We start from the raw sequence: 27,751 nt of genomic DNA on the forward strand, positions 1-27,751 counted from the left end.
GAAACCCAAGTCAGAGGTAGAATTCAGTGTGCATGAAGAGGAAAGATAAATAAATAAACAAACAAACCAAACACACACACACACACACACACACACACACACACTCAGAGGACACAACACCAGAAAGGGGTGTGGGAGCTTTAAGTTTGGAAATCTCTAACACACACCTAACATACACCATTGGCCCAAACACCCTCTCTGCACTTGCCCCAAGTGAAAGGGAGTCTGAACCATGGGAAGGAAGTACCAAGACTCTGAATTCAGTCTAGCATCCTGAAAAGGACAGCCTTGATAACAGCTAAGTTAAAATACTGTAAGGGAATCTAACATTGAGGCCACGCCCCTCCCAGTGGTAGCCAGGACTAGGCACAGTGCAGTCATGGGAAGTTTGTGTCAGTATTTGCTGCTGTGTTCTGACAGAAAGAAAATTAAAGATAATCAGAGCTGGTGGATCTCCCACACTCAGACCCTCAGTGCTAATCAAGTAACCCTTGAAGACCAAGAAACAGTTGAAATTTGTAGCCTGGAGACATCAGAAAGAGAATACCCAGCAGAACGTGGTCTTTAACCACAAATCTCCTTTTCTCCGAAAGATCACGGTGACTTAACTCTCCTGAATTACTGAAAGCAGCAGGTCTCTCCTCCACATGCACATTTTGATTTTTAAAAGTGCTGGTGGGCAGGAGGAACAATACCTCCCCAGCCAGAAAGACATATTGACTAAGGATATTGTTAGGGTCTGAAAATCCAAAGCAACCCAAGCAGCCACAAGAATCCAGCAAAGCAAGATTTTTACTTGAATTAGGCAGCAAAATCTGACCAGTCAGGGACCGCAGCACAGACTCGGGATCCTACCGCGTCTTTGAACGCTCATCTTAGGAAGTAAGCAGATGAAAAAACTGTTTTGAACTCTCACTGCTACTTCCACATTGCTGCTCATCACCAAAGGAAGTCAGGACAGGAACTCAAGCAGGAACCTCGAGGCAGGAGCTGAGGCAGAGACCACGGGAGCTGCTTACTGGCTTGCTTCACATGGCTTGTTCAGCCTGTTTTCTTATAGACCCAGGAACACCAGCCAAGGGATGGCCCCATCTACAGTGGCTGGACCCTCCCCCATTGATCACTAATTGAGAAAACGCCTTATAGTTGGATCTCAAGGAGGCCTTAGGCTTAGATTTTTTTTTTCAAACCTACTTTTTAGGGTTCTTAAACGCTTCAACTTCCTATCTAGCCCAGTGACCAGAGGTAGGGGAGAAAGAAGGTTAATAGGAAAAGGGTGTTGTGGACTTGTTTAGAAGTAGTTCCATGGGGCAGTTCTACTCTTCCTTGTCAGGATACCAGCAGTCCAGCCCAAAAGCAAACACCAAACACTAATCAGTAGCGGTGGTGTGACCCAACAGAAATAAGAAGGCTCCACCAATTCTGCACACGTAAGCAGAAGTGGCCGGAATCATCAGGAATGCCATGAAGTTCTTTGGCACATTGCTCCCTACGGAGTGAAGACCACCGAAGACTATCGAAGAAGCAAGCATTCCTTCACACAGCAGTGCAAGAGCATCCGCTCGCTGTTTGTGAGGTTCCATTTATATTCTTTCTAAACATCACATACCCTCTCACAAGACAGCATCCAGGAAAACATCACGTGACACAACTGAGTTCTTAAAGAAACCAGAAGTTTCTGCTTCAGAGGCATGTCCTCAACTGAGGCTTCTTCCTCTCTGGTGGTTCTAGTTTGTGTCAGGTTGACATACAAAACTGGCCAGTGCACATATGCGTCCCAACAGGTGTGCAAAGCACAAGGAACACATGAGACAGAGGCCCGAGGTTACACTGAGAAGCTAGCAGCATCTCAGTACTAGAAAGAAAGGATTGTGAGATAACGGGAAAGCCAGAAAAAGATTTCAGAGTATTGGTATGTTTGTTTGTTTTTAATGACCATATTGAGGACTCAAATGAATAAGTGAATAAGGTAAGGAAGTCGATTTAGAACACAGACAAGAAAGTTACCGATGTGGTTGAAATGGAAGGAAATTTAAAAAGAAAGAAAGAAAATTTAGCAAGCAAATTGAGGTGTTGAAAAACAACTGAACAAAAATTCTCAAAACAAAATAATCAGTCAAGAAAATTAATTAAATACACATACACAACTGTGAGAGGCTCATGTGGGTCCAGCTTCTGACCTTCACGGGCATCCACACAGAGGTTCACGTACCTCCACACCTATCCTTAGCCACACATATGTGTAAATAAAAATCTTAAGAATAATATCACTCAAATTACAAAGCGGAAGTGCGGAGATGGCTTGGTGGATAAAATACTTGACATTCAAGTATGAGGATGTGGATTAGGACTCCCAGAGCCCACAGAAAGTAGATACAGCAGCGCACATTCGCAATAGCAGTGGGATGGGGGTGGTGGAGACAGGAGAATGCCCTGAATCTCTTAGCCAGACTGGAATATACAGCCAAAAGCTACAAGAGACCCTGTCTCAAACAAGATAGGTGAGGACCAACACCAACTCAAATACCAAAGCCGGAATGTCAGAATAATATCATGTCTTCTATCACCAAATTTAAAAGCCCCAAAAGGTAATAACTTTCAACCAACTTGCTTTACCCACTAATGCTGTCTCTCAAAACCAATGTAGAAATAGACCATAGTATGACGAAAACATGTTAAGGGACTTTATGACAATGAAGCCAGCATTGCAGAAATTCTTAAAGGAATACTATACACAGAAGAAGAGGGGAGTTTCATCCCTGAGGACACAGGAAAGAATGTACTTCATGAGAGAGGCATACAGACAGAGGAGAACTGGGGAAGAATCAGTTATGTCCATCACAGCACACCAGCAAACCTCTAATACTGATAGAGAAGAGAGAAAGGACCAATCAATCACCTACCCAAATAGAACAACTAACCAACAAGACTATAGGAAATAGAAAATGCCTCTCAATAGCAACCGCAAATGAAAATAGACTGAACCCACTGATTAACCAGTGCAGACCAACTCACCAGGTTAAAACATAAGACCTGAAGGAAGAATTTCACAAAGATTGTACACACGCACCAAGGAGCTCTGAGGAATCTAAGAGACCTTAGATGTTACTGAAGGGTAACATGGTGGCAAAAAAGAGCTCTTCAATACCCTAAATAGTTCTGGAACAACTAAGGAAGGAAAAGGCAAGTCTTACAGAAAGGTGGTTCGAAAAAGTGAACTCGTGAAATTGGGGGAAAAAAAGATGGCAGAAAGGAGAAAGACGAATCTATACCCTTCTCTGTCAGTGCAATGAGCTGGTGAGCCATGAGGTGGTCAGCACAGATACCAGGGAGAATATGTGCAGTGGCTTGGAGCTCTCTCAGAAAAAGGCCATTCCTGAGTAGGGGGCAGCAAGGAGCTGTGTTGAGATCCATGGCCCAAATTACCACCAAAGGCCATGGTGGTCTGTGCCACAGTCTGAGGCCATTCTGATGTCTGTGGTCCATGCTGCTGTGGTTCCACTGTAGCCAGGAGATGTGTTGACATCTGTAGACTGTGTTACCACCAAAGACCATACAGAATCCACGGTCTGTGCCTGAAGCCATATTGATGTCCGTGGTCCCTGCTGCCCCTGAGGGGCATGTCTGGGTTCATGGTCCTACTGCTGCATGCTGAGGTCTGTAGCTCCTGCTGATGCTGGAGGCCACATGGAAGTCCATGACCCATGCTCCAGCTGACTGTAAAGGGCAAGAAAGCGAATATTTTGTTGTGGCATTGATGATTGCAGATTCACAGTAATGAAACAGGGTCATAGAAGGCTGCTGTGACAACTCCTAATCTCATCCCCAGCCACCCAAAAGTAACAGCATAGATGGAAAGCCATCAAAAAGAATTCTTAAAATTTGTGTAAACAATACTCTCTATAATTGATGGCTTCAGACAGGGTGAGGGTAGGCTACTGGGAGTTTGAGTATGCTCTAGTGAGTAGATGAGCAATGCAAATTGGACTTGTTTTTGTTTCTTCTTGGGGCGTGGGGGGGGGGTTGAAGATCACAAATAGTGGGAGATAGACCTGGGAGGACTGAGAAGTGAATATGATCAGAGTCCATTGCATAAAATTCCCAAGTAATCAATAAAAATACTATGAAAAGAAAAATAAAGTAAGACCCAACATATCTGTTGTATTTTTTAGAAACTCCATATAACTAGCAAAGACATATAAAAAGTGAGACTTCCAGATTATAACTCAACCAGCCAAGCGAATGGAAGCTGGTACATTGGAAATGGACTCCAAGCAAAGTTTAGTTAGGAGAGAAACCACCAGCAGAGGGAATGGATAACCTATAAAATCAAAAGAAAATGTTGGTCAGGTGTCTATCAGATGGTTAAAGCAATAGGTAGATTATATCAGGAACTGCAAAAACTAAACACCAGACACACCCCCCCCAAATAAAAAGCTTCAAGCCAATAAATGGACTGACAAACTAAATAGTTCATTCTCAAAAGAAGAACTAAGAATGGCTAATAAATATCTCTAAAGTGTTCAGCATCCTTAGCCATCAGGAATACATAAATTAAAACTACTCTGAGCTTCCTTCTTAAGCCAATTGGAATGGCTCTCATCAAGAAAACAAATGACAATACATTTTGACAAGGACAAGAAGGGAAAAGGATCAATTATCCACTGCTGGGAGGAGTGCAAACTGGTGCAGCCATCACACAGTTCAGTATAGAGGCTCTTCAAAAGCCTAAAACAGAGGAACCCTATGACCCTTTGCCGTGGTAGAGCTGGCTCATCTGGTGTTCTATTCTTACGTCCTTCCAAAGAGATCTTTGTGCATTTATACTCATTACTGTACTATCTACAATGGCAAGTGAAAAGAATTGGCCTAGATGTCCGAGACACCAGAGTGAATAAATAAAAACGTCATGCATGTATGCAATGGAGTTTAATTCAGCCATAAAGAAAAAGGAAGTTGGAAACATTTGCAGGAAATGGGTGGATCTGGAATTACATGAAAGGAAGCATTTGCATCTTGGGGAGACAGATACTGCATGTTCTCTCTCCTATGTAAATTGTAACTTAGATGCTTATGAAGGTGAGTGTTAAGTCCTGAAACTGGAATGTGGACTACAAGAAGGAAAAGGAGGTTTGGGAGGAGTTGTGGTAGGGAGACAGATGGAAAGAGGAAACACCGAGTTTAGAGGGGCACCTCAGGGAAGCAGATCAGTGCTTTGCTCAGCGATCATCAGAGATCCTTCCTCTGTAGCAGATGGGAACAAATACAGAGACCCGCAGCCAGACAACATGCACAGAGGGAGAGATAGGGAAACACTCAGCCCTAAATGGGGTTGTTTCCATCAAAAATCCCTTTCCTTATGGCTCAGCAAACCTTGCAGAAGAGGCAGACAAGAGTGTAAGAACCAGAGAGGGTGAAGGACACCAAAGAACCAAGGCCTTGCCTGGTAGATACACATAGACCCTGCGTGGGTCTGTACCAGATGAGGCCCTAGAGCTGAAAGGAGATATGGACACATGTCCCCATCCCTAAGCCAAAAGCTATCTCCAACTGATAACCACTTGCAATTGATAATTTAGTTTCCTCCAAGGGAGTCTCACTGGGGAAACAAATGACTCTTAAGGGCAGGTGTGGGCTTAGATTTAAAAAAAAAAAAAAAACCTACTTCTGATAAGAGTTGTAAAATGCTTCGAACCCCTCCCTCCGCCCCTTCTAGCCCACCATCCAGTATTTTTTTTTTTTTTTGGTTCTTTTTTTCGGAGCTGGGGACCGAACCCAGGGCCTTGCGCTTCCTAGGCAAGCGCTCTACCACTGAGCTAAATCCCCAACCCCTTAGCCCACCATCCAAAGGTAGGGGAGAAAAGATGTTAAATGGGACAAGGTCATGTAGACCTGTTTAGATGTAATTCTTTGGAGTGAGTCCAATCTCCATTTGTCAGGATACCAGCAGTCCTGTTCTGTAGTGTGAGAATACCAAACAGGAGTCAGCATTGGTAGTACTATCCAGCAGAAACAGCCAGGCCTCCACCCAATCGGCACAAGTCAGAGAGAAACCAGGACCAGCTGGGATGCCAGGAGAAGTTTTCTCCTGTGCCTCTCTCGACGAAGTAAAGATCAGTGTAGACAAAGACACAAGACCAATGAAGCGTTGAAAGGCTGCCTATGCAAGAGTCCCATCATTGTCCGTTGAGTCCTATTTATATTCTTTCCAAACATCATGTGTCCACTCATGGGTCTTCCTCAGGAAAACACCAGGTATCATGTGAGGTTGCATCACATGATACAACCAGAAACTTCCACTTCAGGTAGGCTCTATGCCCTACCTGAAGCAGTAAACGGCCAACAGAAAATGAATTCAATGGTGTCTTTGGAGGTCTCGTCTTACATTGTCAATATCTTGCCAGGCTTTTTCGTTTTTAAAAACAGTTTAATCTTATTACTTTTATTTTATTTATATTCATTTATGTATATTTTCTTTCCCTATTTGCCCTACAAGTCCTTTGTGCATTTATTATGGCTTCCAGTTTAATGTTTTTTTAATGGGATTTCTGAGTGTGCCAATAAGTGGATCTCTGCATCTATGTCTGTTTCTTGTGCCTTCTGTTGAGCTCTTTTTCTTCTATGTGTTTGTCTTGTCCAATTTCAATGTGTAAGCTTCTGTTTTATCTTATCATATTATATTACATTATATCATATTATATTATATTATATTATATTATTATACTTTAGAAGCTATTTGATTTCTAAGGAGACAGAAAGGGAGTTGATCTGTATGGGAGGGGAGGTGGAGAGGAACTGGCAGGAGACGAGGGAAGGGAAACAGAAATAAGGATATATTATGTGAGGAAAATAAATCTGTTCTCAATGAAAGGAAAAAGAGTAAAATCATGTTGAGGTCTGATCCCCCAGCATAGCTGTAGCCATTTTGTTCCATGCCGCCGGCTGCTGCTGTAATATGCTTGCCGGTAGTTAACCCAGAAAAAGTAACCTGACTCAGAGCAGTGTCATGCTGACCACATACCCTGTTATATTCTGTATGTTATGAGGTTTGCTAATCTTAAGAAATTGCACAGCCATAAGCTTCACTTAAGACCTATCAAATTAAAGGTCAGTAGTCACTGTTATGTTTGAAATGGCTTGAGTCAGGGCCGACCACTGGGCAGCACTTCCAGCACCTGCGTATGAGCTCATTGTGGTTTTTGCAATTTTAGCCTTTATAAGCTGACCCCGAGAGATGTCCAGCATGCCACTTTCAGCTCTCTAGTCTCTGCTGTTGCTCTGGTGGATCTGTCTTAGGGTGTGTGTTTTAAATTATCCATCCCTGTCTGACTGAGATTGGTGTTCATGTGGTTTGCGGGGTGACTCCTGAACCACAGCAGTCATACGTGGGGGAGAAAAAGAAGTTGACAGGGGGCTAATGAAGCAGGAAGGGGTACAGGGGGAGGGTGGGGGCAAAGAGCAAAAGAGGACCAAGCAAGATGATGTTTGAAAGTGTTATAATAAAACCTCTGCTTAGAATGCTAATTCTTTAAAAAAAAATTTATCCTATAGTTGATTAACTCTATGGATGCAAATCCCACAGATATTAGGGTTGACCTTTTATTTGCATACATACATATGCATATACATTTTAGTATGATTTCATGTTATCTATTGATAAGTTCTCCTCTGATCTCCACACACCTGTTGTAGCAGACAGATAAAACACACACACACCCCACATGCACAGACATATGCAGACGCACAACTGAAAACTATTAATCTTTATTTTAAAAAGATTCTCCATCACATAAAATCTCTCCCCATTGTGCTCAAGATCGGGGACTTAACATGCTTTTCTTTTACTTCTCAAAAAAAAAAAAAAAATCTTCTCCCAGGTATGTTTTTCAGGGAGTTGGGATCATCAATAAGACGTTCATGCACTCTTGGAAACGTGATTAGCCTGGCGCTAGGAATCTATCTCCAAGGCAGTCAATATTAAAAGTCATTTCCATTACCGTGAAGCACTGAGAGTCTGGCATCTGCTGAGCCAACCTCCTGCCTCAGCCCCCGTGTGAAAACACTGACTGGACCCTAATCCTCCCAGTATTCAGAAACAGAGTGAGCAGCCCACGGCTAATGTCCATGGTTGACACAGAGTGATGAATTACAGGGAGTCAGCCAGACCGCATTTAACATGGTGATTCAGGGATGTGGCTGAAAGGGGGCACATTCATTCTTTTTGTTTTACAATAATGTTTTTATTAGAAAAATTGATATATGGATGTGACTGAAAATTGCAGAGTACAGACACATAGATAAAAGAGAGAACGGAAAGTGCTGGGCATCTCGCCAGCAGGAATAATCTGGAACATTCTGCCTGGTTGCTTAGGTTCCTACCGTTAATTCCTATGCTTTACTCTAGAACATAAATAAGCCGTGTCCTATATATTATTCCATATGCTAGAGGGCATAGTGGTGTATATTACAAACAGCTTTTTTTTTTTTTTTTTTTTTTACAAACAGCTTTTCTAATCTGACCCCATCATAGCAACATCTGCTTACAACTAAGGACACTATGAATGACTACTGTATCCAATGTTAAGACATACCAAAAAACAATGAATGACTACTGTATCCAAGTATAACGACATATCCCAAAACATTTAGTGTATCCCTCATGCTATGCCTGCCTGTTGTTTCCACTGGTCACCATGCAAATAAGACTTTGATAAATTTTGCTGTGTATGATAATCTGTGTGCTTCTGATCACGTTCGTTTCTAGAAGTGAGATTCATGCTTCTAGGTCTTGGGCATTTTATTTGTTTTTGTTTTGTTTTGCTTTTGGGATCAGGTCTGTCTGTGTAGGCCCGGCCTTCCTGGCATTTAGTAACAGGCCAGGCCAGCCTTACACTCACAGAGATCCTCCTGCCTCTGCCTCCTTAGTGTTGGGATTAAAGGCAGTTGCCCAATGCCCTCCTTAGGTTTTAAGTATTTCAAATTTTTGTGAACATATATTAGCTGAAATTTGACTTCAAAGAGTTATACGAATGTGAGAACCATGTTTGGTTTTCATTTACCTCTTCCTCAAAGTGGCCAGGCTCGTTTCCTCGACACTAGAATCACTCAGTGAAGCACATGTTTAATCCAATGTCAATCACCAAGCATTGACCATAAAGGAAGCTCTGAGAGAGCAGTATGACACATTAGTCTCTTGGGGTGCCCAGTAGTAAAACTGTTCCCTCTTAGCTTGGCTATTCTGAGGCATTAGCCAGTGATATTTTTCCTAGTTTAGCTTCTCCTCTGTATTAAAAACACCTGACAATAGTTGGAAATTTTAGTTGTCGCCTAAAGTGCTCTCACTTGCTAGCAGGACAAACTTGAGCATCAAAGGACTTCTCTGGACCTTGATTTTCTGTTGTAGAGGGTAAGGTGGCACGGCAATGATTGACCTTACTGAGGCATTCTGAGGCTTACGTGAGACCATTCCTCTGAAAACACATTATACTGTGATGCTAAGTACGTAAGAATTGTTCAATAAATCTTTTTATTACTATTCTACTTTGTTGAGGAATTCTGAAAATTTTTCCCTTAAAATAGGGTATGAAAGTTGACAATTTTATACAAACTCTCTCTCACTCTATCACTCTCCCTCTCTCTTTCACTCTCTCTTTCCAGTCAAGAAGTGAAAAAAAAAAAAACCTATGAAACTTTTGAAAGAATTTGTAATTGTTTAAATTTCTTGTTAGTCAGGCATGACGGCATATGACTTTCATCTCAGCACTAAGGAAGCAGAGGCAGGAAGATGTCTATGAGTTCAAGGCCAGCCTGGACTACATAGTGAGTTCCAGGACAGTTAGTGCTACATAGTGAAAAACAAAACAAACAAACAAAAAATCCTAGTTAGTTATGGCTTTTTTTTTTTTTTTTGGTTTGGTTTGGTTTGGTTTTTGTTTTGTTTTGTTTGTTTGTTTGTGTCTCAGTTCTCTTTCTTTCCTGTGATTAGTAACAAAGTTACAAGAAAAGGGTTCATCTTCCCTTTGAACAAAAAAGAGCTGGTGAGCTTGATTTCTTGTTTCACAGGGCCCATTTTCAGGGACCGATAAAACAAGTGTATTAGTCAGGGTTCTCTGGAGAAACAAAACTTAGACTGTATTATATAAGGGGATTGATTAGAAGTGACTTAAAGGTTGCCAACTAATCCACCAATGGTCCCTACCAACAGAAGGTTCAAGAATCCACTAGCGCTCAGGCCACCAGGCTAGAAGTCTTGGCTGGCATTCAGTATACCCTGGAATCCAGAACAGTTAGGCTCAAATGCCAGTGAAGGAGTGGATTTACTAGTGAGACTAGAGAAAGCGGGCAAGGAGCAAAAGCTTCCTTCTTCCGCGTCTACATAGGCTTCCAGCAGAAGGCATGGCCCAGATCAGAGGCAAGTCTTGCCATCTCAAAAGATCTGGATTAAAGGTATGCCTTCTCGTCTCTAACGTCCACATTAGAAGAGGATCTTTCGACCTTACTGGGTCATCGTCGCCATCTCCACTGCTGCTGCCGCCAGAGCCCCAGCCCCAGCCCGAGCTCCAGCCCCCGGCCCCACGGGTCTCAGTGAGGAGGGTTACTCTCCAGGATGGGAGACAAACCAATTTGGGAGCAGCTTGGATCCAGCTTTATTCAGCATTACTATCAGTTATTTGATAACCACAGAACCCAACTATGTGTAATCTACATTGATTCACCATGCTTTACATGGGAAGGACAGCTGTTCCAAGGGGAAGCTGCCACTGTAGAGAAGTTATCTAGCCTTCCGTTCCATAAAATCCAGCATAGTATCATGGCGCAGGACCATCAGCCTTCACCAGATAGCTGCATCTTCAGCATGGTTGTAGGGCAGCCCAAGGCTGATGAAGATCCCATCATGGGTTTCCACTAGAAACAAAGATCATTAACGAGGCTTGGGTTCCCACCAACAACACGTTCAGGCTTGCCCTGCACAACTTCGTCTAACCTCCTCCTGGACAGATACAATGTTTCTTCCTCCCTCCTGTTCCCAGTCCTATCTCACTCCTCCAGATGCTCCAAATGTCATACTCAAATGAGCAGGGTCGAGGTGAGAGTGGGTGCAGGGTGCAGCGTGCAGGGTGCAGGGTGCAGGGTGCAGTGCGCTTCTGTCACCGCGGTGTTGACCTTGATGTTTGGACGCTAGACTAGTTGCATCTGACAGGAAAAGTTTGTGTTGTACCAGCGCATGCCTTGGAAAGACTTAAGTAACGCAAAAGATTGTTAGGTTTTGGTTTTGTTTCGGTTTGTGTTTTGAATCTACTGACAGGTTGCTCTGGTAACCCAAAGAAGCCCAGGAGAAAGCAGCCGCCTCACCAACCGCCCAGATATCCATTTGTTCAGATGTTTCCACGCCCCATGATACAATAAAGCCCCAAACATTTCTCAACAGTTTAAATTAGTTAAGTACTTGGCTGGGCGTCAACCATTCTGGTCCACTGTCCTCTATTTCTGCCTCACCTTCACATCTGCATAAGGAGTGAATTCTCTCAAGTGGCAGACCCAGCTAAGCTCTCAAGCCTGCTAGGGCAGAGTTCTCTCCACCCAACCTGGTCTTTGAAAAGCAGGGCTGGCCTGAAGCTTCTCTTGTTCTGAAGGCTTTTCAGTCACCTCTGTCTGACACCTCCTGTGGCATCTGCTCTGTAGATTTGGGTCTAGTAGCGGGACAGATGATTCTGTAGCAGCTACAAAGGTCTTGGCAAATTTGACTTCCCATGTTTATACCTTCTGGGTTGAAGTCCCTGATGGAGGGGACTGCTCTATACCCAAAAGTGTCAGGATGACATTCAGAGTTCATTTTCCCCAAGCAAAAGCAAGAGATGCTGTACTGCCTGCTTGAGAAATCAGAGACAGGCGCCATTGGGTGGAGTATAAATTCCACACTGTGGAAGGAATCAGTGTGAAGGAGACTTGCTCTAGCTCTCCCCTCAGGGTGTGCAGGGCATTTATACACCATCTCCTTACTTTCTGCACACCCTATAATCTCTTCAAGTCCCAGGAAGTCTTAACCACAAGGGCAGTCTCTGACCTGTTTCTTAGTCTGGCACAGGTCTTAGCCAGTACAAATAAAGCCTTTCATCCTGACACCTCTGGATAGTATAAAAGCTGCTATCAAAATAGCAAGTGTAAGCTAGAACCAAGCCCAGAATTTGCACTGTGAGGGTAGAGAATTCTGCATACTCCACAGGTTGCCTGGTTACACCAACATAGTCCTGGACAGCACACAGGAGGGTCTAGTGGGATTGATCTCTAAGCTGCTGTGTATTGGGGGAAGTAGGGGTGGGGGAGAGGTGAGTGCCAGCCACCTCTTAATCCACCCTGTATAAAGTCTGCGATGCGGCTACTTCCATGTACCTGTGCCTGGAATGTCTGCAAGAAAGGGGTATTTGGAAATAAAAGAAAAAGAAAGGAAGGAAGGAAGGAAGGAAGGAAGGAAGTGAGGGAGGGAGGGAGGAAGAAAGAAAGAAAGAAAGAAAGAAAGAAAGAAAGAAAGAAAGAAAGAGAGAGAGAGAGAGAGAGAGAGAGAGAGAGAAAAAGAGGGGAAAAAAGGTGAATCTTTCTACTTCAAACTAAGCAAAAGTCCCTCACAGGTGTTCCTGTTAGTTAATTCTAGATGTAGACAAGTTGACAACTAAGAATAGTGACCACAACAGAAAATCCTGAAAGGCCTGGCTGTCTTTGGGCCTTTGCTGTCCTCTCCTGATGTGGACAGGAGAAGCACAGGAAATAAGCCCACAGAAAGAACGTTGACCCTTGATGAGCTCCCTGCATGGTGTGTCTGACTCCGGGGCTTACAGATGCTGATTACTGTGTGATGACCAAGCAGGCACCCTGGTCGGGAGCAGGAAAGGCTGCATAAGAACTGATGCAATAGCCTGGCAGTGCTTTCTGGTGAGGGGCATGTCTGTGTTGAGGGTGGGGACCAAGTCAAGCCTTAGTTTTCCCAGTTCCTTAATTCTACAGTGACTATAGTATAGATTATTGACTGCCGGGCTCTTTTGTGGGCCCAGAAGAATCATCAGGGAACAAGAGGCAAACATTCTACCATTTGCAGAGATGCAGTCTAGTGAGAGGGTGCTCAAAGAGACGGACTTTAGGCATGGCGGGTGTGGGTGGGTGGTAGGAAAACGGGCCAGGGTAAATGGACTTTGGAAGACTTTGTGATCTCTAAAAGTGGCGTGGAGTCAAGCCTTAGAGGAGGCAAAGGGGTATGCTGCCCAGATCCAAAGAAGGAATGTTCTAGAGAGAGGACCTGCCAGCATGAAGCCCAAAAGGCAAAAGAATGTCTGCTTTCAGGAAAAAGAGGGATGAGACTTGGCTGGAGCAGATTCAGGGAGAGACTGGTGACGAGTGACGGCTGAGAGAGTAGTGAGGTATGATTGGCTAGTGGAGAACCGGGAAGCCAGTTTGATTGGGTTGTCTTGGATCTTGGATCATGTAATCCTACAATAATGAGCATCCCGCAAGAGGGCTTCCCTTGGCCTAGCCCTGTACTATCCGAATGGAATATGCCACCCAGTCACTCTGCTTTGTTCTTTTGGGTTAGAGAGGCAGCTCTAGAGGAAACAGGAAGCACAGGCAATGCCTGGACTGGCTCTGCCTGGGTATTTCCAATGGAGGACTAGAAGTGGTGTTGTGAGGTTCTAGACCCTGCTACCTTGTCAGGAATGTAGCTGGGCCTCCTGCATTCTCCAGGGGCTGTTATTTTCTCCCTGCAGGCACCAACACATAAAGAAATTGTCACTAGACAGAGCTCTAATTACTGAAAACAAGGCAAAACTTTCTCTTTCTCCTGGAAGGGTCCACCTAATGACTAACAATACCCTCTCAGCAATGAAGAGAAAGTGGGTGATATCAAAGGTTAATGATAACCTAAGACCTCTATATGAGTAAACACATGACTTCAAAAATTCTCCAGGCTTAAGGAGAAAAGCAAATGTCAACTTCAGCGCTGACTTACTGGGCCAAGGTTACCTGATAGGGCTGGTGAGAAATGAATCTTTGACCTGGCATGGGCTGGAGGGATCCCAGCAAGACCAAGGCTGTGACAAGTTTATTGCAAACAATCAGACTTTGTATACCTTTATCAGAAACAGACTATAATGGCAATTGCCAGGATCAATACAATGGTAATTGCCAGGCAAACTCTACAGGGTACACAAGATTAATGTCCAGTTGTCTAGTCAAGCTTCTGTATGCGTCATTGACTTCTAGGGAACACAGAGAATCTCAAGGTGGCTGAATGCTTCACTGAGGGACTGCCTTGATTTCTCAGAAACTGAAAGGCACACAGTGCCCCAGGAGCCATGGACTGTAACCTGAAAAACCTATGACGCGTGCCTCTCAGGACTGCTAAACCAGGCCAACTCCATGGTTCACCAGAAGCAGAAACATGTAATTTTAGTTAAAATATGTCAGAATACAGTCCAGGAATGTAGTTGTGTGAGAATTCTCAGTGCTTGTGAGAAAACTCCAAGAAAATAAGACAAGAGTCTTATGACCTTGGTCTCCTCAAAACACAGAACTGCTCATGGAGTGTGTTTTCATGTTCCTCCTAGATGTAGCAGACAAGAGTGGGTTTACTTCAGCTGTTGTTATTCGTATACCTCTATGGAAAAACTTTTTTTTAAACAATATATGGCTTGCCCTTGTGATTGAACATCTTACTCATGTGAGTCTTCCCAACCTTCAGAGTATAAATTGTCTGATGCTCTGAATAAAGTTGGCTATTGCATGAGGTTTTAGCCTGCCTCATTTTTAGGCCTCACTGTCCCAGGTTCACATAACAACCCGAGCAACAGCAAAGATGGCGATGGGGTAGGACTGAAAATACTTTGCTTTTGTGAACCATCTACAGCGTTGTCATTTTTGGCTTTTATCACTGACTTGTGATTTAAGGATATATAAATATATCTGTTTATATCTTTATACATCTCTTTATGAAAACCAAAGGTTCTCTTGTTTACATTTCAAGAATGCTGAAATATTAAAATAGACATCCAGAATCTATAATGCATACTTGTTTTCAACTCCTGTGAATAAGTATGAAGAATAATTCTAAGTAATTAAGGAAAGTATCTAAGAACTGTGGCAAAAACTGGAAGTCCAATGAATGTCAATGTCCATTTTGGAATACAGGCAGTTTGAGGAGTTATTCTTTCAGAATGTTCCAGTATATATTTCTTTGTTGTGATAGATTGTTGAGTATAAACCAAAGAAAGAAAGAAAAGAAGAGAAAAGGAAAGAAAGAAAGGAAGGAAGGAAGAAAGAAACAAAGAAAGAAGGAAAGAAAGAAAGAAAGAAAGAAAGGAAGGAAGAAAGAAAGAAAGGAAGGAAGAAAGAAAGGAAGGAAGAAAGATAGAAAGAAAGAAAGAAAGAAAGAACGAACAATGTTGAGTTTCTCCTGAATAAATGGTCTCCAGAGCAGGCAGGCCCACTCATAATTATGCCTGTTGAAGAAACCATGTCCTCCCACAACTGAAGAGAGACACACCTAAAGTCACACAGATACTTGTCTAGTAGCCTTATTCATTGAATACCAAAAATTCTCTCCTCAGTCTTCCCATCTCATGCCCCTGGTTGATCAAAGTGCAAAGCTAGTAGTCATGCTTTGACCCATCACCACCACACACAGTCACTAAATCCATCAAAACCAACAGCTCCGTCTCTGTAAGGTTTCACAACTCTGTTCTCTTCCTTCCTTCTCACACAGTAGTCCTGGTCCAGACCTTATGACAGTTGGCCTCCTTCTCTGATTGACTCTCATCTGGTCTCCAGGTTCCCATATTTGCCCACAAAAGGCAATCAGAGTGGTTTCCAAATCTGTATCTGGTCATCCCTTTCCTCTATGAAATTGTCCCCGTCTCTCACCACAGTGAAGTGAAACCAAGTTCCTTGTGTTGGTCTGTGAGACTGTCACTTGACCAAGGTCTTGCTCAGTCTTCTGACTTCATCTTTACTCTTTCCCTGCCCACTCACCCTCCAGCTACTACACTCCAGCCACCAGGCTCTTTGTCTCCCCAACCTCTTTGGTTTATCCTGGCATTTAAGTTTTGGGGCAGCCTCCCTCTGCCTTACCTCTTAAGGCTAACCCTAGACAGTCATTCATATCTCAACTTGACCCTTGTTCACACAAGCCCTCACAGTCTAAGATCTAGGGCAGCCCTGTCTATTAAAGCCTTAAGAGAACATTGCTCATGTTTGTTTTGAGATGGGGACCTCTTTATGTTGACCAAGCTCAAATTGAACTAACAAAGCTTAAGTGAGTCTGCCTGGCTCACCTATTAGCTGGGACTACAGGTACACATACATCACTGTCACCCATTCCTACCCCCCCTCTGTCACACACACACATACACACACACACACACACACACACACACACACACACACACACGTCTCTTATCCCACCTAGTGTGCTCCATGAAAGCAAGAAGAATTTTAAGTGAAAATGAATCTGCTTCCATCTTAAGACAAACAATGACTTCATGAAATTCATAGGCAAATGGAGTGAACTAGAAAATATCATCCTGAGTGAGGTAATTCAATCACAGAAAAACACACTTGGTATGCACTCATTGATAAGTGGATATTAGCCAAAAAGCTCAATTTACCCAAGATGCAATCCACAGATCACAGGAAGCTCAAGAAGAAGGATGGCCAAAATGCAGATGCTCCCACTCCTTCTTAAAAGGGGAAAAAATATCCATAGGAAGGGATATGAAGCAAAGTTTAGAGCTGCGACTCAAGGAATGGCCATTCAGAGCCTGCCCCACATGTGGCCCATATACATACAGCCACCGAAACTAGATAAGATTGATGAAGCTAAAAAATGCATGCTGAAAGGGACTGGATATAGATCTCTCCTGAGAGACACATCCAGAGCATGTCCAATACAGAGGTCAATGCTGGCAGCAAACCACTGAACTGAAAACAGGACCCCCTTGGGGGGAATTAGAGGAAGTATTGAAAGAGTTGAAAGAGATTGCAACCCCATAAAAACAACAATGCCAGCCAACCAGAGCTTCCAAGGACTAAATCACTACTGAAAGACTATACATGAACTGACCCAGGGCTCCAACTGCATATGTAGCAGAGAATAGCCTTGTTGGGGCACCAGTGGAAGGGAAAGCCCTTGATTCTCCTAAGTACAGGAGAATATGGGTGGGGGCAGTAAGGGGGATGTATGTACCCTTATGGAAGAGGGGGAGGGAGGGAATGGGGGCTTATGGACAGGAAACAGGGAAGGGGAATAACATTTGAAATGTAAGTAAAGAAATATATCTAATAAAAAATTTAAAAAAAAAGAAAAAGAAAAACTAGGTTCACTCCTATTAATGATTAAACCTCTGTTTGTTTCTCAAGAGTTGGACTATGCCCAACCTGTAACTTTAACTACATGAGGTTCTATACTGCCTGATTCAGGAATGGCAGTTATGATTGTTTCAAGTTATTTATAGCCATCTTGCGACCCTACCTTTGTTTCTAAAGGTTATAAGACCACCTATGACTACCTTCTTTTGCCCATCTTGCAGCCATGTCTTTGTTTCAGGAGGGACTAACTTGCCATACCTAGTTTGCCCACCAAGTCCTCCATTTGGAAACCTCCTATCCCTGAGCTATAAAAGCCTATCTTCCTCACATCCAATACTGACCTTTCAAACCGCACCTTAGGGAGAGGCAGTCTGTGGATAGGAATGAAAAGCCTTGCTTTAATTAATTTGGCTATGATGGTTTGAGTTGGTGGCCTTTTTCCCCCCATCTTTGTAATCACCTTCCTTGGAATTAGCATTAACTATGCAGGTTTTCTTCACATACTCAGAGCCATGCAGGGCACTCATAAATATTTAGTAAATGAATCAAGTTTTCTCTTGACAGATCCACTTTCTATCTAAGAGTCTGGAATGAGTTGGTTATCTACATATTCAACCCATATCGTACCTGGCCACTCCTGTGACAGCTCTCAATGCCAGTTCATCACCAGGGACTCTGGCACAGGAAGGGAGAGGGAGATCAAGCATTTGTAAAATCGCTCCCCTGTAGAGACAGCGCCAACAGCGTCCAAATCAATAACACTGTCTTTGTGCTTGTTGGAATATTTCCCAAGTGCATGTTCTTCTGAAAAGCGTCTCTCTCTCGTTAGAGTTGACAGTTCTGTACAACGAAGAGATAGTTCTTGTTTACAGTAAAAGCTCAGGACACTGCTACTGAAATATTTTTAGAGCTTTGAAAACCCAGTGCTCAATACTTACGTCATTTTAAGCATACAACATTAAAATCAACAGCCACAGTTAGCAACACAACAAAAGACATGTAAGTTTGGATTTTGATTTTTTTTTTAATTAAGAAATTATCTAGATCCAGACCTTTCTGCTCCTGAGATCTATTCCTCCCAACCTCATCCCCAGTTCTGTAACAGGAAAACTGCTGCGTCCCCTCTTTTCTCTGTGACCCCATCCCCAACACATCACAAAGATCTTCTCCCTCAACTTTCCTTCCCCAAACTTATCCCATTATTCTAGCTTCCAACACCAACAGGCATTCGCTGGGAACATACCAGCTGAGCAGGACAAGGAAAGACCCCCAACACCAGCAGGCACCCCCTGATAACCCATGTTCCCTATGAACACATCAGCTGAGCAGACCAGGGAAACTGGCAACACACAGCCATCACCCACTCTGAATCCAGAGAGAGAACAATTGCCAAGGAATAAAACACTCACCCAGCAAAGACAAATCCAGAAAACAGCACCTAGACCTATAATTACCCTAAACCCAGATGCCTAGATGTCAGTGTAAACGCAATTAATAAGAGTCAGGCCAATGTCTCCACTAGAGCCCAACTCTCCTACCATAGCAGACCCTGAGTATTCCAACATAGTTGAGGCACCAAAAAAGACCTTAAAATTATCTGTATGAAATGACAGAAGTCCTTAAACAAGACATTAATAAATCCCTTCAAGAAATCCAGGAAAGAGATGTGGTTGAAACACACCCAGACCACTCATGCCACCTGTGTGTGGTTCAGGTCAGAAGATATTCACAGTCGCGGTGAACAAGTAAGTTTTGGAGAAATGGAAAGAAAGAGAGGCAGAATGGTTTGAACACCATGAAGAGAGGCCGAACTGGAGGCTCTGGTGGTGAGGAACAACCTGATGTGAGCAGCCTGAGGCCATAGTAAAGCCCCAGACCGAGATGCCACCAAGGACCAGGTCTGCTTCCGTGGCCATGCAGCAGCAAGGGTTTGTGTCCATGTCCCTGGCCCATGTCACCAGCAAAGGCCATATGATATCTCTGATCTGCCACATGGGGCAATGTTGATATCCAAGAGCATGAGGGGGTCAGTCCTGCAGATCCAAAGCTGCAGGATCTCCATGACACAAGGCAACAACAGGATATACAAAGAAGAGTCCTCGTGAGGATCCAGTATGGACAGCATAGCAGAAGCCAGAGGCCTCAAACCAGAAAAATGACTCATTGCAATGAGCTTTTGTAAGTAAAGCTATTAGAGAAATAAAGAGTATACAGTGGGACACACTGTGACACACTGCAGTTCCCTAACAAGATGGTGTTTGGTGGTGGTGGTGGTGGTGGTGGTTATTTATTGCTATTATTATATTTTGTTTTTTTTTTCTTTTGGGGGGTGTTGCAAGGGTATATGGTGGATATAGAGGGATGACAAGATGAATGGGATTAGGGGGCATGATGTGAAATTCACAAAAAAATCAATAACACAAGAAGAAGGAGGAGGAGGAGGAGGAGGAGGAGGAAGAGGAGGAGGAGGAGAGGAAAAGAAATAATAATAATCCAGGAAAACAAGCAGTATAAGCAAATCCCTTAAACAAATCCAAGAAAACACAAACCATGGAAGGAAATGAATAAAACTGAAAGTGGAAAACGAATCAATAAAGAGAAGAGAATGTACCAGAGCTTCCAGGGACTAAGCCACTACCTAAAGACTATACATGGACTGACCCTGGACTCTGACCTCATAGGTAGCAATGAATATCCTAGTAAGAGCACCAGTGGAAGGGGAAGCCCTGGGTCCTGCTAATACTGAACCCCCAGTGAACTAGACTGTTTGGGGGGCGGCAATGGGGGAGGGTCGAGGGGAACACCCATAAGGAAGGGGAGGGGGAGGGATGTTTGCCCGGAAACCGGGAAAGGGAATAATACTGAAATGTATATAAGAAATATTCAAGTTAATAAAAAAAAAAAAAAAAAAAGAAAAAAAAGAGAATGTGATGGAGTCCTGGAAATGGGAAAATTAAGGATTAGAAAAGGAACTCCAGAGGCAAGCTTCACCAACACAGAACATTCAGGAATCTGGGACACTATGAAAAGACTAACCTAAGGATAATAGGAATAGAAGATGAGAAAGATTCCCAGTTTGAAGGGCCAGAAAATATGTTCAACAAAATTATAGAAGAAAAACTTCCTGACCCAAATGAAGGGATGCCCGTGAAGGTCTCAGAAGCACACAGAACATCAATTAGACTGGACCAGAAAAGAAAAACCCATCAGTACACAACAATCAAAACACCAAACATACAGAGAAAAAATATTAAAAGCCACAAGGGGGAAAGACCCAGTAACAATAAAGCAGACTGAGCAGAATTGTACCTGACTACTCAATGGAGACTCTAAAAACTAGAAGGGCCTGGACAGAAATGCTCTAAGAGACTACAGGTGCCAACTTAAGCCACTACACCCAGCAAAATTTTCAATTAACAAAGATTAAGAAAATAAGATATTCCATGATAAAGCCAGATATAAAGAATTTTTGTCTACCAATTCAGCCCTACAGAAGGTGCTAGAAGGAAAACTCCAACCTAAAAAGGTTGATTATACCCATGAAATACAGGAAATAAATAATCTCTGACCAGCAAAATCTTAAGAAGGGAAAAACGCACAAGCGTCGCTCTCATATATACCATCAACAATAACAACTAAAACAGGAATCAACAATCATTGGTCATTGATATCTCTCAGTATTAGTGGTCTCAATTCCCCAACAAAAACACACACACACACATAAAATGGAGTAAAAAAAAAAAAACACAAAAAAAACAACAGGGTCCATTCTGCCACATCCAAGAAACACACCTCATCTTACCTCAGGGTAAAATATTGGAAAAAGATATTCCACACAAATAGACATAAGAAGCAAGCTGATAGAGCCATTTTAGTATCTAATAAAATAGACTTCAAACCTAAACTAATCAAAAAAGATAGGAAGGATACTACATACTCATCAAATCCACTAAGGTGGCATTTTAATTCTTAACATCTATACCCCAAACACTAAGGTACCCAAATTTCTAAAGGAAACTACTTAAACCATATTGACCCTCACACATTGATAGTACACAACACCCAATTCTCACCAATATATAGGTCATCCAGACTGAAAAGCTAAACAGAAAAAAAAAAAAAAGACCTAAAAATCTAAAACACATCCATCATTAAAAACTAAAAACAGAAACACTGGATCTAACAGATATTATAAATAGATCTAATAGATTTTTAAGGAACATTTCACTAAAACATAAAAGAGTATACCTTCTCTCACCTCATGGAACATTCTCCAAAATTGACCACATACTCACACACAAAGCAAGTCTCAACAGATACGAAAATAACTCCCTGCATCCCATCAGACCACTGTTGATTAAAGCTGGATTTCAACAAACGAAGCAACAGAAAACCTACAAACACATGGAAACTGAATAACTCTCTACTGAGTGAAAATTTGGTCAAGACAGACAGAAAAAAAAAGAAATTAAAGACTTTCTAGAATTCAATAAAAATGAATACATGCATACCCAAAGTTAGATATAGCAAAAGCAGTACTAAGAAGTAAGTTCATAGCACTAAGGGCTGACAGGAAAAAAAAAAAAAAGGAGAGATCTCATACTAGCACCCTAACAGCACACCTGAAAGCTCTAGAACAAAGAGAAATAATATGCAAGAGGAGTAGATAGCAAGAAATAATCAACTTGGGGCTGAAATCAGTAAAATAGAAACAAAGAGAACAATACAGAGAAACAAAAAGTTGATTGAGAAAATCAACAAAATTAGACAAACCCTTATCCAAACTAAGAGGCAGAGAGAATGTTCAAATTAACAAACTCAGAAATGAAAAGGAGGACGTAACAACAGACATGAAAAACAATTCAGAGAATCGTAAGGACATACTTTGAAAACCTGACTCCCCAAATCGGAAAAATCTAAAAGAAATAATGTTCTCAATAGGTACCACTTCCAAAGTTAAATCAAGATCAGATGAACAAATTAAATAGATTAATAACCCCGAGTGAAATAGAAGTCGTTCTTAAAAGTCTCCCAACAAATAAAAGCCCAGGGCTAGACATGTTTAGCACAGAATTCCACTAGACTTTCAAAAAAAATGGTTAATGCCAATACTCCTCAAATTATTCTACAAAATAGAAACAGATATGAAATGTCTTTTATTCTCCTGATGTAATTGTCATCTTGGAGCCTTACTGCCTTCATCTCCTAGTCCTGGAAGCTCTGTATAATCTTATCTAGGCCTAGAAAGTTTTCAGCCTCTGAGACTTCCTGCTGAATAAGCTCACCCTTTCTGTTTCTGGACTCTGGCCGTCCAGTTAATTCAGCTGTTCTGGCTTAAAACTCATCTCCACACCAACTGATTCAATATGGCTTCTCTCGGTTTCTCCTGAATTGCTCTGCTTTGTCAGCCACTCAATTAGATATCACTTTCAAACATGGGCGCTTCCTTCTATGAACTAAGTTTACCTCCATTGTTTAGGATGAAAGCTGTGTAGTAAGGGTAAGTCTGTATTCAGTCAGAGGGATAAAAGTATGTGCTAAGCCATACAACTAAAAACATTTTTTTTCAGTAAACAACACAATCTGGGGTTCGCAGTGGGATCAAATATCCTCCAACAGAAAGAATATTGCCCAATTTATTTTATAAGGCCATAGTTACTCTGATACCCAAACCACATACAGACCCAACAAAGAAAGAATTACAGACCAATTTTCCTTCTGAACATAGATGCAAAAGTACTCAAAGTATTATTATTTGCAGATAATATGATAGTATACATTAGTACTTGCATAAAATACATAAGTATACGTAAAATACTTGGAAAACAAATCCAAAAACACATCTAAAAAGTCATCCACCATGATCAAGTAAGCTTCATTGCAGATATGCAGGAATGGTTCAATATATGAAAATCAATATACATATATATATATATGTATATATATACATATATATAACCATATAAACAAACAGAATGGAAACAAACAAACACATGAACATCTCATTAGAAAGGGGCTTTTGACAAAATCCAACACCCATTCACGATAAAAGTCCTGGAGAGATCAGGGATACAAGGGACATCCCTAACCATAATAAAGGCCAATTTACATCAAACCTATAGCCAACTTCAAATTAAATGGAGAGAAACTCAAAGTCATTCCACTAAAATCAGGAATAAGACAAGATCTCCACTCTCCCCATGCCTATTCAATACAATACTTGAAGTCTTACTTAGAGCATTATGACAACTGAAAGAGATCAGGGATACAAATCGGAAAGGAAGAAGCCAAAGTACCGTTATTTGCAGATGATATGACATGATAGATAAGTGACCCAAAAGCTCCCCTAGGGAACGCCAATAGCTGATAAGCACTTTCAGCAAAAGTGAATGGCTGCAAAATTGATGCAGGAAAAATATCAATAACCTCTTATACAAATGGGATGTGTAGGAAGTCAGGGAAACAGAAACCTTTCACGATAGCCTCGAAGAATATAAAATATCTTGGTTAACTCTAACCAAGCCAATAGAAGACTTGTATGATTAAGAACTTTAAGTCTTTGAAGAAAGAATTGAAAACAATATCAGAAAATGGAAAAAATCTCCCCTGCTTATGGATCGGTAGGATTGATATAGTAAAAATGACCATCCTACCAAATGCAATCTACAGATTCAATGCAATCCCTATCAAAATTCCAGCTTAATTCTCCACAGTTCTCAGCTTTATATGGAAAAAACCCCAGGATAGCTAAAACAATCCTGAATAAAGAATTGCTGGTTGGGCTGGAGAGATGGCTCAGCTGTTAAAGGCTAGGCTCACAACCAAAAATATAAGAATTGCTGGCATCTCACCATCCCTGATTTCGAGTTGTACTTCAGGGCTGTAGTAATAAAAACTGCATGGTATTGGCATAAAAATAAACACACTGTTCAATGGAGTTGAATTGAACACCCAGAGGTAAATTTATACACACATGGGCACTTGATTTTTTAAATAAACCTTTTTAAAAAACATTTATTTATTTAATGTATGTGAGTACACTGTTGCTCTCTTCAGACACACCAGAAGAGGGCATCAGATCTCATTACAGATGGTTGTGAGCCACCATGTGGTTGCTGGGAATTGAACTCAGGACCTCTGGAAGAACAGTCAGTGCTCTTAACGGCTAAGCCGGGGCACTTGAGTTTTGATATAGAAGCCAAAAATACCCACTGGGGGGAAAAACTTTTCCACATACGATGCTGTTCTAACTGGATATCTGCATGTAGAAGAATGAAAATAGATCGCCCTGCACAAAACTCAAGTCTGTGGATCAAAGACCTCAACGTAAAAGCAGACACAGCGAACCGGCAGAGGAGAAAGTGGGGGATGGCCTCAGAGGCATTGTCACACAGAAGATGACTTTCTGAACAGAGTGTCAGTAGCTCAGGCACTAAATCAACAAACAAGAAATGGGACCTCATGACACTGAAGAGCTTCTGTAAGACTAAGAACTGTCATTTGGATATAGTGGCAGCCTACAGAACGGGAAAACACTTTAACAAACTCCACATCTGATAAAAGAGTAACATCCAAAGTATTTACAGAATACAGGGAATTAGATATCCAAAAATCCCAATTAAAATGGGGAAGGGATCTAAACACAGAATCCTCAATAGAGGAATCTCAAATAGTTGGGAAACACTTAAATATTCGACGACATCAGCCTTCAGAAAAACACAACCCCAAACCTCCTTCAGAGTCCATCTTACATCTGTTTAAAAGGAAGACCAACAACACCAAGGCCAGCTTGTGCTGGCGAGGGTGTGGCGACAGGAGAACACTCCTGCATTGCTGGTGGGAGTGCAAGCTCGCACAGCCACTTGGAAATCGATGTGGTGCTCTCTCAGGAAACCGGAAATCAATCTAACTCAAGACCCAGCTATACCACTCCTGGGCACATACCCAAAGGATGCTCCATCCTACCACAAGGACACTTGCTCAACTGTGTTCATAGCAGCTGTATTTGCAATGGCCAGAAACTGGAAACAGCCCAGATGTCCCTCAACAGAAAAAAATGAATAAAGAGAATTTGATAAGGGTTGGGGATTTAGCTCAGCGGTAGAGCGCTTGCCTAGGAAGCGCAAGGCCCTGGGTTCGTCCCCAGCTCTGAAAAAAAAAAAAAAAAAAAAAAAAAAAAAAGAGAATTTGATAAATTTACACAATGGAGTTCTTCTCGGTGGTTAAAAAAAAATGACATCATGAAATTTTCAGGAAAATGGTGCAGAAAAGAAAATCCTCCTGAGCAAGCTAACCAAGAGCTAGAAAGAGAAATATTCACTTGCAAGTGAGTGTTAGCTGTCAAGTAAATGAAACCAAGCTACAGTCTGAAGACCCGGAGAGGTTAGGTAAAGAGGGAGGGCCAAGGGGGCTGGGCACACACATGGATCTCCCTAGTAAATAGAATAGATTTTAGAGATGGGCTGGGGTGGGTGGGGATAGAAGCAGGAAGATCAGGTGCTTCAACATCTGTCACTCTGCAAACATTGTCCTGTTTCTTTGTTAATTACCAAATACTACAGGAGGCAGCATCTCTGATATGGGCTGAGAGAACTCTGCTCTATTGGTGTTTTCTTCTCTCCGTCCACATTAATCTGTAACAGCGTCTCTTACTTAACATGTAGCTTACTGGTTGGCTAGGCTGGCTAGCTGGTAAGTTCTATGGATTCTCTGTGTCTCTGCCTACCCAGTGCTTTGGTTATAGATAGATACGTGCTGCTCTACCCAGCTTTATGTGACTATTAGGGTTATGAACTCATGACAGGCACTTTATATACTGAGTCATCTCTCTAGCCTCTCCCATTCAGTGCCCCACCCCCAACCCCAAGGCTTCTATTGCATTCTCATGGTTCACTGGAATTTTTCCAAGCATTTATAGTTGAGTGATCAACCAAAGGTTGAAACAGGTTCAAGTATTCTAAACCTTCTCACTCGACAGCATCCTGTTGAGAATTATTCTTTTATTTATATAGCCATTCTAGTCACTCCAAGTGCCATCCTCTGATTTTTTTTTCAAGCCACAGACTAGATCTTTCTACCTAAATTTTGATGCCTGTATCTCTCCTGCTAGTTAAGGGGATGTTGTCCTCAGGTCATAAGTCACATTAACTCAGATCTTACTTAGTTCCATCCCTCAAATTTGTTGTACAATTACTTTAAAAATGAGAGAACAAGGAAAAGACAGGTGGAATTAAGAGACATTTGAGGAGTTATGTGGAAACCTAGTGCAGTGTAAACTTTCTAAAATATCTGAAGGAGATCCTAATGAGGTCTCCTAATAATGGGGATACTAAGTCTCAACTGGCCATCTCTTGTCACCAAACAAGGCTTCCGGGAGCCAAACCTGGTTGCCTTTAATTGAGTTGTTGCCCAAGGGGGGTCTCGTGGAAATTATAAAAGGACCTAAGACGCTAAGACCAAGAAAAGCAAGTTCTCTTGACAGTAGAGTTCCATTGCCAAGGGCAATGCCTGTGCAACTCACTAAGCATGGGGAAGTTGAGCTGGTGCCCACGTGGAGCCTGCATTCTGCTCTCTTTGGTGCAGGAAGGTACTTTGCAGGTTACCGAAAGAAAAACTTAAAACAGCAACCCAGCCACGAAACCTTTGATCTACAGTCTGTCTTGGTTGCAAACTCTGGTTAGGGAAATGGTAGCACCCCATTTACGGAAATAGCCAACTGTGATGGTCTGCATATGCTTGGCCTAGGGAGTGGCACTATTAAAAGGTGCGGCCTTGTTGGAGTAGGTGTGTCACTGTGGGTGTGGGCTTAAACCCTCAACCTCACTGCCTGGAAGTCAGTAGTCTGCCAGCAGCCTTCAGGTGAAGGTGTAGAACTCTCAGCTCCTCCTGCACCATGGCTGCCTGGATGCTGCCATGTTCCCGCCTTGAGGATAATGGACTTGAATCTCTGAACCTGTAAGCCAGCCCCAATTAAATGTTGTCCTTTTAAGAATTGCCTTGGTCATGGTGTCTGTTCAGAGCAGTAAAACCCTAGCTAAGACACCAACTAATACCTGATTTGACTTAAGGCCCACTCTATGAGGCAGAACCCATACCAGACATTCCAGGATAACCAAGAACCAGAAACTAAATAGCCTAGAGACTAGGGTAAAACCAAACACTGCTGGTCTAAAAAGGGAAGAAGGAAAGTATCAATAAAATGACTTCTATTGATATATTGGTATATTTATAGATCAGTGCCTTACTCAGTCATCATCAGAGAGGCTTCCTGAAGCAACAGACAGGAACAGATGCAGAGACCCACAGCCAAACCATACTCAGAGTCTACATGGTATGTCTCCATCAAATCCCTCCCCCATCTCAGAGCTCAGAAAACCTCGTGGAAAAGGAGGCAGGAAGGATA

The 27,751-nt window shown here is 42.3% G+C and overlaps 1 pseudogene; it reads left to right on the forward strand.

Moving 5' to 3' along the window:
• The first annotated feature begins 10,606 nt into the window (after nt 1-10,606).
• On the forward strand, nt 10,607-10,983 carry LOC116893050 (annotated as a pseudogene).
• The last annotated feature ends 16,768 nt before the right edge of the window (nt 10,984-27,751 follow it).

Source organism: Rattus rattus, chromosome 2 (genome assembly GCF_011064425.1).
Source record: "Rattus rattus isolate New Zealand chromosome 2, Rrattus_CSIRO_v1, whole genome shotgun sequence".
In the NCBI taxonomy this organism is placed as follows: Eukaryota; Metazoa; Chordata; class Mammalia; order Rodentia; family Muridae; genus Rattus; species Rattus rattus.